The following is a 12885-nucleotide window of genomic DNA, read 5'->3' on the forward strand; positions in this document are numbered from 1 at the left end:
TTAATCCCTCGGGTGGGTTCCTCTGGGAAATTCGACTTCCAAAAAAAGCACAGCAACGACCGAAGTTACAGTTACAGAACTGTTATATATATATATATACACACACACACACACACACACATATATAAATACAGAGACAAATATAAATAAAATATACAAAGGGGATAAATAGAATAAATAGGAATAAAAAATAAAAATACAAGTGAATTGCACATTTCAAGTATTGAGTCTATTGCACTGTTGACTATTTACAAAAAGTATTGCACAAGGTATTGTACAGTGAGGTGCAGAGGCACTACAGCTTAGTTGTTCCCCCCTCCTTTGTCCTCCTGTTTCCCCTCCCTCTCCCCTCCAGAGAGGAGTTAAACAGTCTGATGGCGTGTGGGACAAAGGAGTTTTTAAGTCTGTTAGTTCTTGTCTTGGGGAGAAGCAACCTGTCACTGAACAGACTCTTCTGATTGTTTATGGCCGTGTGCAGAGGATGCCCAGCATTGTTCATAATGTCCAGCAGTTTCTTTAATGTCCTTTTCTCTGCCACTGTCACCAGAGTGTCCAGCTTCATGCCGACCACAGAGCTAGCCCTCCTGATCAGTTTCTCCAGCCTGGATGAGTCCCTCTTTGCTGTGCTGCTCCCCCAGCACACCACAGCATAGAAAAGTACTCCAGCAACCACTGACTGGTAAAACATCCTCAGGAGCTTCCTGCAGATGTTAAAAGACCTCAGCCTCCTGAGGAAGTACAGTCGGCTTTGGGCTTTTTTATACAGGTGCTCTGTGTTGCATGACCAGTCCAGTTTATTGTCCACCCACAGCCCGAGGTACTTGTACTTGTTGACCACCTCCACCTCCTCCCCCTCTATCTGAACCGGCAGTGGACCTTCTCTGGACCTCCCGAAGTCCACAACCAGTTCCTTAGTCTTTGAGGTGTTGAGTTGCAGGTGGTTTGTGTGACTCCATGCGACAAAGTTCCTCACCAGACTTCTGTACTCCTCTTCTTGATCATCCCAGATACACCCCATGATGGCCGTGTCATCTGCAAACTTCTGAATATGGCATAATTCAGAGTTGTAGCAGAAGTCAGAGGTGTACAGGGTGAAGAGAAGAGGGGACAGCACAGTTCCCTGTGGTGCTCCTGTGCTGCTGACCACTGTGTCAGACGTGATGTCCTTCAGCCTGACGTACTGTGGTCTGTCGGTGAGGTAGTCGGAGATCCAAGCCACCAGGCAGGGGTCCACCTCCATCCTGTTCAGTTTTTCCTGAAGCATACAGGGCCGGATGGTATTAAAGGCACTGGAAAAGTCAAGAAACAGGATCCTGACCGTGCCTTTTCCCCCATCCAGGTGTGAGTGGGCTCTGTGTAGGAGGTACAGGATGGCATCCTCCACTCCGACACCCACCTTGTATGCAAACTGTAGTGGGTCCTGGGCATGTTGTACCTGTGGTCGGAGGAGGTTGAGGAAGAGCCGCTCTAGAGTCTTCATAAGATGTGACGTCAGTGCCACCGGTCGGAAGTCATTCAGCTCATTGGGCCGGTTCTTTTTGGGGACCGGGACGATGCAGGATGTCTTCCATAGGGCGGGCACTCTCCCCAGTCGCAGACTGAGGTTGAAGACTCGTTGTAGCGGCTCCCCAAGTTCAGCAGCACACGCCTTAAGCATCCTAGGACACACCTTGTCTGGGCCTGCTGCCTTTCTGGGGCGAAGCTTCCTCAGTTGCCTCCTGACCTGATCCACTGTGACACTGGGAGATGTTTGGGAGGAGGGGAGGGGGGGAGATGTCTTGCTGCTGAGAGAGGGATTGGAGGAGGGGGGTGTCATGGTGTCAGGAAGGGGGGGAAGCGAGGGAGGCAGGAGAGTGGGGAGAGGACTCTGTAGTGAAGGTGAGGGTGAGGGTGGGGGGGTTGTGGGCTGGTCAAACCTGTTGAAGAAGTTGTTGAGTTCGTTTGCCTTCTCCACAGTCCCCCCACTGTGCTTTTCTTGGTGTTGTGGCCTGTGATGGTTTTCACACCATTCCAGACCTCCCTCATATTGTTCCTCTCCAACTTCTGCTCCACCTTCCTCCTGTAGGTGTCCTTTGCTTCCCTCAGGCAGCGTTTCACCTCCCGCTGTGCTGCTTTCATCTCCTCCTTCACTTTGCTCCTGAAAGCCTTCTTCTTCATGTTGAGGACAGCTTTGACTTCCTGTGTTACCCACGGTTTGTTATTAGGATAACACCGTACCGTCTTAGCAGGGGCGACTGTGTCCACACAAAAGTTGAGGTAGTCTGTAAGACAGTGTGTCGCCCCCTCTATGTCCTCACCATGTGGGCTCAGGAGCACATCCCAGTCTGTGGTGTCATAGCAGTCTCTCAGAGCATCCTCCTTTTCTGGGGTCCATCTCCGGATGGAGCGCGTTGTGACAGGCTGCCTTTGGACGAGGGGTGTGTATTGTGGCTGTAGGTAAACCAGGTTGTGGTCTGACTTCCCTAGTGGGGGGAGGGGGGTGGCTCTGTATGCATCTCTCACATTAGCATACAGTAGGTCAATTGTCCTGTTGCTCCTTGTGGGACAATTCACAAACTGGTGAAAAGCAGCCAGAGTAGAATCCAGTGTGGCATGGTTAAAGTCTCCAGATATAATAATGAAAGCCTCGGGGTTTTGTGTCTGAAGTCTTGCTCTGTTGTGTCATTAACTTGCAAATTTTGTTACCTTCCAAAAGCAGACATAAACCATTCTGCAACAAGGGGAGGGTGACTCAACATGTCTGTTTTCTTTGCATTTCATTTGCTTGACCTTCTGGTATTGAGCCCCGGTCTTTGGCTTTGTTTAACTTAACTTATAGCCTCTTGCGTTCACCTTTGCCGTTGTACACTTGTGTCTGCTTTTGCAAGCTTTTGCCAATCAATAGCAGGTGCCAACACTTTTCACTGTCAAACACTTTTGTCCACTTCAAACGTCCTATCACTGGGCCGAAGCTCAGCCAAGTAGACAGGGTCATAACTCTGCAGTATGTGGAACCTGGCATGTGAAACTTTGGGATTAGAATTCCTGCTGTCAGTCCTCTGTGTGTGCAAAGGTGCACGGACTGTAATTTGTTCACTTTTTACTTTATTTATTGGAAATTCAACTTCAAATCAAATCATTATTACATACTGTATTACATGCATTACGTGCATCAAGGTCACATAGAGATTCTTTTATCTAATGTCTAATCTAACCTACATCTGGTGATTGAGAAGACCTCCCCGTTGCTGTGTCACCCTATCAGAGGTTATGAAATCAAAAGACACTTTATGGTGGTGATTGTCCACAGGCTACTGTTACGCCCCAGTCTAGGGGTACAGGAACGCAACATAAGTTTGAAAAGACTGCCCCGCCCTGGTCCCTAAAACCATACACAGAGGGAAACCAATTCCTTAGTGAATCGTGTTTTATTATCTACACTGCAAAAATGAAGCTCCAGGGTGAACAAAGGCCAAAATAACAAACAAAACAAGCTAAGTCAGGAGGAGGTGCTATCTAAAACCCTATGTGAAATCAAACATCAAACAAAAGACAAGCGCTACACCTAACTCCCTAACTGAAATAAACAGGAGAAAACAGTGCAAGGAAAAACAATACGGCAGCTCACCCCTTCTGTTGCAGTGCTATTTACAATGTGCTATGTACAATGAAAGCTAATATACACACTATATACAAAACTCAGAGAAGCCGCACAAATCACAAGCACAAAAGTCTCAAGTTTTGGAGGCCAGGGTCAGGTCTGCTGCTGCTGTCAGTGGCTGCCCCGGGACAACTGCTGGTGAGGGATTTGAAGAAGATCACATGGCCAGGGGACCAATCAGCAGCCGTCAGCTCATCCACTCCGGGACCTGCAAAGACTTAAAGGAACAGACAACAACAGCCACCAAAACAGATTATGGACAGGGCCATAACACCCCCCTTCCCAAGACCAAACATCTCCCCTAAAGATGTTTGGCGCTTAGGGGTTCCGAAAACCACGTGACAGCGCATCTGCCAGTACATTCTCTGTCCCTTTCTTGTGATGGATCTCCAGATTGAAATCCTGTACTAAGAGGGACCATCTCATGAGCCTTTGGTTAGAATTTCGCATTCGGGTCAAAAACACGAGGGGGTTGTGGTCTGTGTAAACAATGACAGGTGCTGAACTGGAACCGACATAGACCTCGAAATGCTGTAGAGCAAGCAATAGGGAGAGAGCTTCTTTTTCAATGGTGCTGTATTTCTGTTGGTGGGAGTTGAATTTTTTCGAAAAGTAACCAATTGGGTGATCAACACCCTGCCTATCCTCCTGCAACAGTACCGCACCTGCACCGTTGGCGCTGGCATCCACCTCAAGTTTAAACGGATGTGTGAAAACAGGAGCGGCAAGTACTGGTGTGCTGCAGAGGAGAGCTTTGGCAGATTCAAAAGCATTCTGGCAGGTGGGGGACCATACGAATGGTTTTGATACACTTGTGAGACTGGTGAGAGGTGCAACTACATCTGCAAAATTCTTACAGAAGCCACGATAATAGCCGGCCATACCAAGGAACCGGCGAAGCTCACGTCTAGTGCGAGGCACAGGGAAATCTAGGACAGCCTGGATTTTAGCCAGCAGGGGGCGCACCTGTCCCTGACCCACCTGCTTCCCTAGATAAGTCACAGTGGCCTTACCAAAGTCACATTTGGCAAGATTTAGGGTAAGGGATGCCTCTTTTAATCTTTCAAAAATCTCCGTGAGTGTTCCAAGGTGATCTGACCAAGTCTCTGAATAGGCTACAATGTCGTCTAAGTACACTTCACAGTTTGTGACACCACCTAAGACAATGTGCATAAGGCGTTGGAATGTGGCAGGGGCATTTCGAAGGCCAAAAGGCATGACGGTGTATTGGAGGAAGTGATCAGGAGTGACAAAAGCAGAAATTTCAGATGCACGCGGAGTGAGGGGAACTTGCCAATAACCCTTTAATAAATCCAGTTTGGTGACAAACTTTGCGGAGCCAACCCTATCCACACAATCTTCCATGCGGGGAAGAGGGTAGGAGTCGGGTTTGGTCACACTGTTCACCTTGCGAAAATCACTACAAAAACGTGGAGTTTTGTCTTCCTTCGGCACAAGAAGGCATGGGGAACTCCAGGCACTCGAACTAGGGACAGCAAGACCATTTTCCAGCAGGTAGGAAACTTCTTGCTGAAAAAGTGCACGTTTGGTAGGGTTCACACGATAAGCGTGTTGTTTGATCGGAGGGTGGTCACCTACATCTATGTCATGTTCGAGGACAGTAGTGCGAGATGGAGTGTCAGCGAACAGAGATGGGCAATTATTGATCAGAGAACACACATCGGTCTGGGCAGCCTCATCTAAATGTCTTAGGTGAGATTTCAAATTATCCAATATTTCAGAGTTTCTGAGTCGGGAGCAACCCTCAGCACAAACGAAAGCTAAGCCATCACTTTCTGGGCTATACTGAGACGGGGATGCTGGCACAACTACCGACACGGCAGACAGCGCAGCGGGGGATGAGGAGGAGTTTACACCTGCATCACGAACAAAATAAGGCTTCATCAGATTAACATGACACACACGACGCTTTCTCCTACGGTCTGGGGTACCTATAACATAATCTGTGTCACTCAGTTTCTCTTGGACAGTATAGGGCCCACAGAACTTTGCCTGGAGAGAGGATCCAGGAACGGATAGGAGAGTCAACACTTTGTCACCCACTTCAAATTTTCTCTGCACGGACTTTTTATCAAAATTCCTTTTCATTTTTTCCTGAGACGCGGAAAGAGCCTCGCGTGCAATTTCGCATGCTTTATGCAGACGCTCCCTAAAACAACTTACGTAGTCTAATACGTTCTGCTCGGGGGTAGCTGTGTTGGACAGATATCTCTCTTTAAGCAGCCGTAGGGGACCACGCACTGTGTGTCCAAACACCAGCTCTGCGGGACTGAAACCCGTGGACTCCTGCACACTCTCCCTCACCGCTAGAAGGAGAAGTGGCAGACCTTCGTCCCACTCTCTTCCTGACTCGAGACAGAACTTCCTCATCATGGTTTTCAAAGTCTGGTGGAAACGCTCAAGAGCACCCTGTGATTCGGGGTGGTACGCACTGGACTTTTGATGCTTGATGGATAGCGATTTTAAGACTTGAGCGAATATCTTGGACATGAAGTTAGACCCTTGGTCCGTTTGAACTGATTTCGGCAAACCGAAAGTGGAGAAAAAGTTTACTAGTGCTCTGACAATGGCTTTGACTTTGATAGTGCGTAACGGAATAGCCTCGGGGAAGCGTGTGGCGGCGCACATTAAAGTCAAGAGGTACTGATGTCCTGACTTTGTTTTTGGAAGCGGACCTACACAATCGATGATTATGTGCTCAAACGGTTCCCCTAAAGCCGGGATTGGATGCAATGGAGCGGGAGGAATAACCTGGTTGGGTTTTCCACTGACCTGGCAAACGTGGAAAAAACGGCAATACTTGATCACATCAGACTTCAAACCTGGCCAGAAAAAGTGACGCAGAATACGATGGTAAGTTTTCCTAATTCCTAAATGTCCAGAGAAACTGTCATGTGCGAGGCTGAGCACTTGGGGTCGGAATTTTTGCGGTACAACCACTTGTTGAAATACATTCCAGCCAAGATCACTAGATGAGGGAGGATGCCATTTGCGCATTAACACATCATTTTCAATGTTGTAGACACGGGGATTCTGATCGCTTGAATTCGCGGCGAGTAAACATTTGGCCAAAGTCGGGTCATTCTGTTGCGCATGAATGAAATCTGTTTTGTTTACCTCAAAAGACAGGTCAGGTGTAGCGGGTAGCATTTTATCAGACACACATTTTTCAGCTTTTTCCACAGGCAGTTCAGCTTTCTCAGGAACAGCTTCAGAACATAGAAAAGAGTCAGACAAGTCAACATCACCATATTTACGCTTGTGGGCGCGTGTGACAACACAGGCAGGAAACACAGAGGACAGACTGTCAGCAGCAGGCTCAGAAACAAAATCAAAATCATCGACGGGGTTTTCAATTACTTCAGGGATCGGGAAAACTTTCCCATTGGCTAGATCATTCCCCAGAATCATAGTAACCCCCTGCACGGGCAAGCAAGCGCACCCCAACTGTTACCGGGCCCGAAACGAGAGGCGACTGTAGGAAGACTCTGTGCAGCGGAGCTCGTAACACACTCATTTTCACTCCCCACACGAGAGCATCAGCACCACAAAACGAGTTACATGAAAAAGGCAACGCGCTTTCCAAAATGAGAGACTGGGCAGCCCCAGTGTCGCGCAAAATTACAATTGGCACGCGATCCTCCTCTATTCCAGTCAGTGAGGCGAACCCTTGTGAAATAAAAGGTCGGTAACTGCTGTCAAGACTGTCATTTCCTGGTTCATCACTGACGGGATTAGGAGTAGAAACTGACTGAACAAAACCAATGCTTTTTGGCTTTTTCCATGTGTGAGATTGCTCTTTGCGACGGAGCGACGGACAATTGGCAATGAGATGGCCAGTATCATGGCAATAAAAGCATTCTCGGACAGTCATGGGGACCTGATCAGGGCGCGGTTGACGCTTGGGAGAAACCCTCAAACTCCTCGCAGGTTTAGACAACGGGGCACATTCATGGCGCACAGCTGAAAACGTAACACGATGGGTCAACACAAACTCATCTGCGAGAACAGCAGCTTTAGACAACGAATCCACCTTTTGCTCATTGATATATACAACAACATTTTCTGGAAGACACGTTTTGAATTCCTCCAGCAGGACCAATTCTCTTAGCTGAGCAAAGTCCTTCACTTTACTTGCGGCTAACCACTTATCAAACAAGAGAGTCTTCTCCCTGGCAAACTCTACATGTGTTTGGTTGGCAGATTTTTCACACGACCGAAACCTCTGGCGATATGCCTCTGGAACTAGCTCATAAGCCCTTAAAATAGTGGATTTCACAATTTCATAATCCAGGCTGTCATCAATAGACAAGCTCGCACACACTTCCTGTGCTTTCCCCACCAATTTACACTGCAGCAACAAACTCCACACATCCTTGGGCCATTTCAAAGTGGTTGCGATGCGTTCAAAGGCATTAAAGTAAGAGTCAACTTCACTTTCTCTGAAAGGTGGCACTAAAGCAATTTGCCTGCTTGCATCAAATTGGTCAGAGGAGAACGAATCAGAAGATTTATTCACAATTTTACTCACTGGGGTAGAGGTAACATTGCGCTGTCGGGAAGGATCCAGCTCCATAGCCCTTATGCGGAGATGCATAAGCTCAACTTCTTTGGACTTAGTCGCAAGCTCCACCTCTTTCAGGCGAAGGGCGAGCCCAAGATCCTCCGTAACCAATCCTGTTGATTGTCCGGCTGGGCTAACGTTTGGGATCTGAATGGCAGCAGGAGCCTCCGCCCCTGGCGACACCCGTCCACTGGCAGCTTGTGGGATGGTTGCAGCAGCTTCTGCTCCCGCATCCACCACCAAACCTCCAGCCGCCTCAACCGGCCGAGGTTTCGACTTCGCAAATACCCCCTTATCCACCAGCTGAGCTGTCAGGCACTGCTTAATTTCTGCCTTTTTAGCATGTAAAGGCACACTAACATTAAACAAATCTGCCACCAACAACAAATCCGCCTTTGTGCATCGATCCAACTTATCCACGGTGGGTTGTAGTGCAAAATCATCCACATCAAAAGTCATTGTGACTAGACCACCCCCAACACTACAAGAAAACTGCCAACCAAAAACCGCAGACAACCCACAAAATACAATGAGCAAAAAGAATGGCAAAAGAAAAAAAAAAGGACGAGCCCCCACTTTATGTTACGCCCCAGTCTAGGGGTACAGGAACGCAACATAAGTTTGAAAAGACTGCCCCGCCCTGGTCCCCAAAACCATACACAGAGGGAAACCAATTCCTTAGTGAATCGTGTTTTATTATCTACACTGCAAAAATGAAGCTCCAGGGTGAACAAAGGCCAAAATAACAAACAAAACAAGCTAAGTCAGGAGGAGGTGCTATCTAAAACCCTATGTGAAATCAAACATCAAACAAAAGACAAGCGCTACACCTAACTCCCTAACTGAAATAAACAGGAGAAAACAGTGCAAGGAAAAACAATACGGCAGCTCACCCCTTCTGTTGCAGTGCTATTTACAATGTGCTATGTACAATGAAAGCTAATATACACACTATATACAAAACTCAGAGAAGCCGCACAAATCACAAGCACAAAAGTCTCAAGTTTTGGAGGCCAGGGTCAGGTCTGCTGCTGCTGTCAGTGGCTGCCCCGGGACAACAGCTGGTGAGGGATTTGAAGAAGATCACATGGCCAGGGGACCAATCAGCAGCCGTCAGCTCATCCACTCCGGGACCTGCAAAGACTTAAAGGAACAGACAACAACAGCCACCAAAACAGATTATGGACAGGGCCATAACATACCCAAAGATTTTGTCTTTCACCTAATTATGCTTATTGACTTGCAAGCTTTCAGTGCAGACCTGTGAATTCTCCCCTCTGAAGTAACACACTAGTTAATCAATTTAGGGGACTTTTGAGGCTCAATAAGAACCCTAAATTGAGCTTAAGTCACCAATGAATTGAAATATAGCTAATCAAAATTCACTTACTTCACTTATGTTAAAAAATTAGTCCCAAATTTTGAGCATTTCATCAGTCTGGGTTGAAAATTATAATTTTTATTTTTCAACTATCCATAGGTTTGTGATTGTTGAAAAGGACTTTGGTCATTATTTTCAGCTGCTTTGAGGTACTGAAGCTCAGATGTGTTGTTCCGCACTCATGTTAGAGTGATACTATCATGGGTTTACATCTCTACAGTGTCTTCTTTGAATTGCAAATAAATGGAAAGTTATGGAAATTCACTTATAATGTATTTCAAACCGAAAACCTCAAGTCCCCAAAACCATAGCCTGAAATTCTGGAAAATCTTTACAGTTACTTAACGTTGACCATATAATTCAGATTACTGTGTTTTTGACTTCTGTCTAATTTCCATTGTTTTTTCAAGTGCCCCAAAAACATGCAAAACCACTCGATTTAGGTGCTTTCAGAGATTACTTGAGTTGAAATTCTCTGCAGAACTAAACTTATAGACTTATGAACTAAACTTTAATGATTTGAAGGAAAGAGAACTCGCCACGTCTTAACCTTATGTCAAAGTTATGGCAGGTGGAAACAAAACACAGAATTCCCTGTGGTTCAGCTCCCAAGGCTCTAGAGACATCAAACAGATTTCACTTGGGTTCCCAGGAGACTGGAGACACTATTGCATATCTTCTTCCCTGCCATGCGCGGGTTTTTGCAAGAATAATTTTTCCCCCCAAAAAAGAAGGCTCATCAGTAGGCCTCAGTGGTCCACTGCAGAAACCTTACTGAAGAACCTAGTTGATACATCGCAACAATTCATGGAAGATGGAGGGTGAGATTAACAGAGCAGACTCTCAAAGCCCCAGAGACCGACATATTTAGATATCAACTCCCAAACAGTAAGATCTTTGGAGAGCTTATCAAAAAGCCCAACATTGAAAGTACATTAAAAGATTTGAATGTGAGAGCATCACGTCTCAGAAAAAATAGATTTGCATAATTGAAAGTTTACATTGACACCTAACATTGACCTTTTAATCCAGAATCCAGCCTTGATTTTTGCGACAGCCTATCTGTGAGCGATCTACACCTTTGAATTCAGGAGCTTGTAAAAGTTATCAAGACACGACTGGGCTGCACACAGCTGTTGTGAGCTTATTTGATGTAAATTGATGCAGTTTCCCATTCTTTATAAACATATAGACTATAATATCTGTAGAACAGGATTAACAACTGTTTTAAAAGAATTTTCTTTTCATCAGTTAGTTAAGAGGAACGTATTTTCCAGTGGGGTTGGATAAAAATTTCTTATGGCACCAAAAATTCAAAAAATTGAGGAAAAACAATTTATATAGCTTCCGATTTCAAATTGAAATGATACAAACGATACTAATAAAAATCAAAATACTAGCACAAGCAGTAAGATTTGATGTCAAAAATAATAACAAAGGATTGTCCTATACAAATAAAAGATGCTTATCATTATGCAGACACAAACAATTTGAACCATGAACACTCCTTTCAGATATATATTTTTTTTAACAGTGTTTTCTGTCGGCTGCATGGATGAACATTTGTAAAATGCCACTGTCTGTGTCCAGAAATGTTTCCTATGGTGATCTCCATTTGTCAGTGTCAGCGATGGATTCTAGGAAGACCGTGACTGACTTTTTGTTACGGCTTACACTCAGACTGCTTCCTCCACCACGTTGTTAGAAAACAGAATGACATTGAAAATGGTGTTTCTTGCAGTTCCGATTGTGCCATCCAAATCTGTTAAAACAGTTTTTGGAAAGAACAGTGTCATTCAGAATCATCAGCATTTCCAAAAGTTCTGATGAACTTCTACAAATAAATTTGTGTTGGATTGTACAGATAGGTGTGGAACACAGCAAAGCGGAGTAATTCAATGTCCTCGCTTAATCGCATGAGAGTATTTTAAAGCAATTTCTATAAAAAAGACGAATGTCTGTCAGAGAGCGAGGTGGTATGAATGCCCCGTGAGTTATTTGAAGGTTTTCATTTCTTGATTTAACTCATGTGTGGATGTGATTAAAGGTGCGCATCAAACTACAAAACCTGCTTTCCTTTCTTAGGCCATTCATCATCTGTAGACATTTAGTTTCAGTGTAGTGCCAGTCATTAAATCCATGGCTCCCCGGCAGCCAATTCCTAAATCTAAGAGCCTTTTTACTGAGCCACGTCTAATTGTGGGGACAGTTGTGTGTTAAGGCCTGTGGGACAGGGGTGACCTTAAAGAGGATGGGTATGTGTTAGAAGGAGACAGAGTGAGAGTGTGTATGTGTGTTTAGGGGGGTGTCACTGAGTACACGCCTGTCTGTCTACATAGGAAAAGGCATTGATCACCAATGACACATTGAGGGCCTGACGCCACAGCACACCTATAACTCTGATAGGGAGGCATGCTTCTTTAAAAGGTCAGCCAAACCAATAAAGCATCAAGTTTATGCTGTGCAAAGATTTGGGCTCAAGTGTTTCTCAGAACCTCCTTCAAAACCAATGAGACAGCTGGAATCTTGTGAGTTTCGCAAGATCACAATCGCAAGGAAATTGATCTTGTCAGGCTTCAAGCTAAGTGTCTGATCCTGAGTTGATCAGACCAAGTCAGCATCTTAGGAGGAAACATTGGCAGCTGTGCCGAGAGACTTGCAGACTACAAGTAACGATAACTTTAATCTAACCTTACTCTAAGATTATCATTAAATGAATTTAACCGCAATCCCAACCTAACCTTGTAACAGTGAAGTGGGCATGTCATGTTTTGTAGTAGCTGTGCTGTGCATCTGCAGGCAGACCAACTTGGCTTTTTAAGTGTGATTGTTTAGGAGATTAGTGTAACCGCTTCTATAGCATGTGTGTTGTCAAAAGTGGAGATTACCTTAATTAAGAGAAGAGCAAAGAATGCAAGCCAAGTGCTTTCTATCTTTCAAAGATCTTTAGAGAGCAGGATGTTGTGTTTCCTCTTTGATGCTCTCTTACTTCCTCATATGATTCAGTAATGTGATCTAAAATGTCATGATAGGGAGACACTCACCAAATCACCTGCCAAGTATGTTTTTTTTTTTTTTTTAAGTATTTGCCCTTGACAACATCATCTCAGAATGTTTGTGAAAGAAACCATCTGTCAAATTAGGTTATTTAAAAGCTGAAAGTAGGCTAACACTATGCACATATGATTAAACTTCAGCCTAAAAATCCAAATTTTATAGACTTCTTACTGTATCTGGTCATTTCGCCTAACAACAGTGGGGTTAGTTGGCATATAAATC

General features: G+C 45.2%; 1 protein-coding gene across 4 annotated transcripts in view; it reads left to right on the forward strand.

Annotated features, from left to right (window-relative positions):
- The window catches only part of ccser1 (coiled-coil serine-rich protein 1), a 138278-nt gene that overhangs the window by 45542 nt on the left and 79851 nt on the right, over nt 1-12885 (forward strand). The window lies entirely within an intron of this gene.

The sequence above is a fragment of the Maylandia zebra genome, linkage group LG12 (genome assembly GCF_041146795.1).
Source record: "Maylandia zebra isolate NMK-2024a linkage group LG12, Mzebra_GT3a, whole genome shotgun sequence".
Classification (NCBI taxonomy): Eukaryota; Metazoa; Chordata; class Actinopteri; order Cichliformes; family Cichlidae; genus Maylandia; species Maylandia zebra.